Source organism: Coregonus clupeaformis, chromosome 29 (genome assembly GCF_020615455.1).
Source record: "Coregonus clupeaformis isolate EN_2021a chromosome 29, ASM2061545v1, whole genome shotgun sequence".
NCBI classification, from domain to species: Eukaryota; Metazoa; Chordata; class Actinopteri; order Salmoniformes; family Salmonidae; genus Coregonus; species Coregonus clupeaformis.
In genome coordinates this window covers 7,983,844-7,989,843 of record NC_059220.1, presented here as the reverse complement: position 1 = coordinate 7,989,843, position 6,000 = coordinate 7,983,844, and positions in this window count along the sequence as shown.

Genomic DNA, 6,000 nt, shown 5'->3' with positions numbered 1-6,000 from the left:
CATGTGCCTTTCAAAAAACTAACTGTAAAAGACCGACGTAATCCTTGGTTTACGCATTAATTGTCTGAGAAATTACAGGAAATACATGTAGCTTGGGTTAAGGCTAGACGCACTGATTATACATCTGATTTGGCAGACGTTTAAGAAATAGATGTCTATCCCTGGTTAAAAAAAAGCAAAATCAACATATTTCTTGAATTGTGTATCAGAGAGTGGTGGTGATCTAGCCAACTTCTGGAAAGTGGTCAAATCTTTGAAACAAAACTCCACCCCCTCGTTGCCCCGGCAGGTTTTGACAGCCTCTGGTCCTATTCTAGAAAAAAATGAAGTTTGTGATGTTTTTAATAACCATTTTGCTTCAGCTGGCCACCTGTTTGCAAGGATAATCCTGAAAATTCATCTCATCCCACTAGAGGGAGTCCTTTAGTCATCTCAGCTCTCTGCCCCACTTATTGCAGAACCACTGACCTATATCTTTAACTTGATAATTGTTTCTGGTGTTAACCCTAAGACCTGGAAAGCGGCACATGTCCTCCCCCTAAATAAAGGAGGACATCCTTCTGACTTTGATAACTACCGTCCAATTTCCAAATTATCTTGCGTTTCCAAAGTTTTAGAATCCCTGACTAACTTTCAGCTAAGAACTTTTTTAACTTCTCACTCTATTCTTAATGTGCACCAATCCGGTTTAAGACCTGGACATAGCACAGTTTCAGCTGCTACGCTTGTTCTAGATGATGTGTTAAATTGCTTGGATCATAAAAACCATTGTGCTGCCTTCTTTCTAGACCTTTCCAAGGCCTTCGATACCGTTGACCATCACATTCTCATTCAAAGGTTGACTTATATAGGCTTGGATCAGGCTTCTTGCAAGTGGTTTGAAAAGTATCTGTCAGAAAGGACTCAATGTGTGATCTCTGATGGTGTTAAGTCTAGTTTCCTGGATATTACAAAAGGTGTACCGCAGGGATCGGTACTGGGACCTGTTCTCTTTACTATTTATATGAATAATATTGGTCTATCTGTTAAAACTTATAATATTCATCTGTATGCAGATGACACTGTTATGTATGCCATTGCCCCAACAGTTGACCAGGCTATGTCAGAGATGCAATCTGACTTGTTACCTTACAGAAAGCCCTGGTTGGTTTAAAACTTGTACTTAATGCGGGCAACACTAAATATGAATAAAATGTTGTTCTCTAGTTCTCACAAGAATGTTTCAGATGGACTACATATTTATTAATTGGATGGTTCTCCCATTGATCGGGTTCCCGCCTACAAATATTTGGGCATTTGTATTGACAAAGACTTAATGTTTAAAAAACATACGGCTGAGCTACTTAAAAAGCTTAGATTTAATGTGGGCTTATTTTTTAGAAACAGATCTTGCCTCGACCTAAATAGCAGGTCGCAGATTGTACAGTCAACTTCCCTGCCAGTTCTTGACTATAGTGACACCATTTATCGGAATGCAGCAGCCACCACTCCTAACCCTTTGGATGCCGTCTACCATAGTTCCCTTAGCTTTATAACTGGTGACAGTTTTAATACGCATCACTGCATCTTGTATCAAAAGGTTGGCTGGTCCTCATTAAAGTCCCGTTGGTCACTTCATTACTCCCTTTTTGATAACAAAACTCTACTACACAAGCTTCCAATATAACCTCACTTCATTGTTGAAGTATAAAGACATGAGTTACAAAACACGTTCGCAGGGTTGGTTAACTCGAGGTTCCTCGGGTCTCCACCGAATTGGGTAGATCCGCTTTTAGTTTCAATGTGCCCCACTGCTGGAACAACCTGCAGATCTCGTTGAAATTAGATTTTCTGGTGCCGCTCAGGCAGTTTAGGGTATTGATTGAATACCTGGTGGCTGAGCGATGTAGATGTTATCTATGATTGTATTTTAGATTTGTGTATTTTAACTGTTGCTTGTATTCTATAAAATGTGTAAATTGTAAAATGCAGGGCTCCCTTGTAAAATAGACCTTGGTCTCAAAGGGACTCCCTGTTGAAATAAAGGTAAAATACAGTGCTATGAAAAAGTATTTGCCCCCTTTCTAATTTTCTCTACTTTTGCATATTTGTGATCCTGAATGTTATCAGATCTTCAACCAAAACCTAATATTAGATAAAGGGAACGTAAGTGAACAAATAACACAACAATTACATATTTATTTCATTTATTTCATAAACAAAGTTATGCAACACTCAATTCCCCTTTGTGAAAAAGTAATTGCCCCCTTACACTCAATAACTGGTTGTGCTACCTTTAGCTGCAATGACTCCAACCACATGCTTCCTGTAGTTGTTGATCAGTCTCTCACGTCGCTGTGGAGGAATTTTGGCCCACTCTTCCATGCAGAACTGCTTTAACTCAGTGACGTGTGGGTTTTCAAGCATGAACTGCTCGTTTCAAGTCCTGCCACAACATCTCAATTGGGATTAGGTCTGGACTTTGATTAGGCCATTCCAAAACTTCAAATTTGTTGCTTTTTAGCAATTTTCATGTAGACTTGATTGTGTGTTTTGGATCATTGTCTTGCTGCATGACCCAGCTGCGCTTCAGCTTCAGCTCACAGACGGATGGTCTGACATTCTCCTGTAGAATTCTCTGATACAGAGCAGAATTCATGGTTCCTTCTATTAAGTCCTGAGGCAGCAAAGCATCCCCAAACCATCACACCACCACCACCATGCTTGACCTTTGGTATGATGTTCTTACTGTGGAATGCAGAGTTTGGTTTTCGCCAGGCATTACTGAAACCATGTCGTCCAAAAAGTTATACTTTTGAATCATCTGTCCATAGAACGTTCTTCCAAGAGTCTTGATGATCATCCAGGTGCTTTTTGGCAAACTTGAGTCAACTTTTTGGACTAGATGGGTCCCATTATGCCTGGCATAAAGAGAGTTAAAGAGTTAGGACTACAGTAAACTGTGTAAAGAGTTAGGACTACAGTAGATTACAGTAACCTGTGTAAAGAGTTAGGACTACAGTAGATTACAGTAAACTGTGTAAAGAGTTAGGACTACAGTAGGTTACAGTAACCTGTGTAAAGAGTTAGGACTACAGTAGATTACAGTAACCTGTGTAAAGAGTTAGGACTACAGTAGATTACAGTAAACTGTGTAGAGTTAGGACTACAGTAGATTACAGTAACCTGTGTAAAGAGTTAGGACTACAGTAGGTTATGTAAAGAGTTAGGACTACAGTAGGTTATGTAAAGAGTTAGGACTACAGTAGGTTATGTAAAGAGTTAGGACTACAGTAGGTTACAGTAAACTGTGTAAAGATATATGGGTTGAAAATTGCAGATTTGGGCATTGATAAGCGCCTCAATTGGAACGCAGTAGCTGTACAGTAACATGCTATAAATGGCGTCAGAGCTCAGGCTCTGTCCTTCACAGCTCTGTATGGGTTTTGACTGACAGCCCTTCTGAACTTGAGCACCACACGTTACAAGAAGTTGCCCCCATCCGTCCCGCTAATTGGACAACTTTTGCTAATGTTTTGTTGTCTTAGTGAGGGAAATGCTGTAAATGAAATCTGCAATATGTAACTTTCTGGGCGACCTGACCAAATTCACATAGAAATATGAGTAATAGATCTGTCGCGTAATAGATCTGTCAGTGTCATTGAAAGCGAGTCTATGAAGTGGTAGATCAGTTCTATGTGCGCTATTTCTATACTTCCCATTCTCAAGTTTAGTTTTTTTGTGTCTTTTACTTTCGGTTTTGTACACCAGCTGAAAATACTATATATTTGGTTATGGAAAATATATTTCACAGCGGTTTAGATGGTACAATGATTCTCTACACTATACTTGCTTATTTTGTCACATAAACTGAAATTAGGCAAACTATTAGAATTTTAGCTACCAGGAAATGCGTTCGCGATTTCTGCATAGTGCATCTTTGAGGCGTTAGGGACTCCCCAAATAGCATATGAACGTGTCATAAGCAATGGCAAAATGTGTAGAATTGCAGGAAATTAGCTTCAAAGCAACTGTCCAGTGTTTCCAGATTTCTATGAAATTTTACCTATGATTAATTACAATATGAGTGAAGTTGTAACTACAGTGCCTTCAAAAAGTATTCATAACTCTTGACTTATTCCACATTTTGTTATATTACAGCCTGAATTCAAAATTGATCAAATATATATTTTTCTCACCCATCTATACACAATAATGACAAATTGGAAACATGTTTTTCTAAATTTGTTCACATTTTATTGAAAATGAAATACAGAAATAGCTCATTTACATGAGTATTTACACCCCTGAGTCAATACATGTTAGAATCACCTTTGGAAGTGATTACAGCTGTGAGTGTTTCTGTGTAAGTCTCTAAGAGCTTTGCACACCTGGATTGTACAATATTTATACATTATTATTTTAGAAATTCTTCAAGATCTGTCAAGTTGGTAGTTGACCATTAATAGACAGCCATTTTCAAGTCTTGCCAGAGATTTTCAAGCTGATTGAAGTCAAATCTGTAACTAGGCCACTGTCATACTTGAGTAAAAGTAAAGATACCTAAATAGAAAATGACTCAAGTAAATGTAGAAGTCACCCAGTAAAATACCTATTGAGTAAAAGTCTAAAAGTATTTGGTTTTAAACATACTTAAGTATCAAAAGTAAAAGTATAATCATTTCAAATTCCTTATATTAATCAAACCAGATGGCACCATTTTCTTGTTTTTAAAAAATGTATTTAGGAATGTAGTGAAGTAAAAGTAAATCTAACTAAAAATACTAAAGTAAAGTACAGATACCCCAAAAAACTACTTAAGTAGTACTTTAAAGTATTTGTACTTAAGTACTTTACACCACTGCACTCAGGAACATTTAATCATACCCATAACATGATGTAGCCACCACCATGCTTGAAAATATGAAGAGTGGTACTCAGTGATGTGTTGTGTTGGATTTGCCCCAAACATAACGCTTTGTTTTCAGGACATTTCACTCTGTCATTTAGGTTAGTATTGTGTAGTAATTACAATGTTGTTGATCCATCCTCAGTTTTCTCCTATCACAGCCATTAAACTCTGTAACTGTTTTAAAGTCACCATTGGCATTATCGTGAAATCCCTGAGCGGTTTCCTTCCTCTCCGGCAACTGAGTTAGGAAGCACACCTGCATCGCTGTAGTGACTTGGTGTATTACTACACCAACCAAAGTGTAATTAATAACTTCACCATGCTCAAAGGGATATTCAATGTCTGTTCTTTTTTTTTACCCATCTACCAAAAAGTGCCCTTCCTTGCAAGGCAATGGAAAACCTCCCTGGTCTTTTTGGTTGAATCTGTGTTTGAAATTCACTGTTCAACTGAGGGACCTTACAGATAATTGTATGTTAGGGGTACAGAGATGAAGTAGTCATTCAAAAATCATGTTAAACACTATTATTGCACACAGAGTGAGTCCATGCAACGTATTATGTGACTTGTTAAGCAAATCTTTACCCCTGAACATATTTAGGCCATAACAAAGGGGTTGAATACTTATTGACTCAAGACATTTCAGCTTTTCATTTTTTATGAATTAGTAAAAACTTCTAAAAATATTATGGGGTATTGTGTAGGCCAGTGACACAAAATCTCTATTTAATCCATTTAAAATTCAGGCTGTAACGTAACAAAATGTGGAAAAAGTAAAGGGGACCCCTTGACTTTTTCCACATTTTGTTACGTTACAGCTTATTATAAAATTGATTAAATTGTTTTTTTTTCCCCTCATCAATCTACACACAATAATACCCCATAATGACAAAACATAATCACATTTACATAAGTATTCAGCGATTACAGCTTCGAGTCTTCTTGGGTATGACACTACAAGCTTGGCACACCTGTATTTGTAGAGTTTCTCCCATTCTTCTCTGCAGATCCTCTCAAGCTCTGTCAGGTTGGATGGGGAGCATCGCTGCACAGCTATTTTCAGGTCTCTCCAGAGATGTTCGATTGGGTTCAAGTCCGGGCTCTGGCTG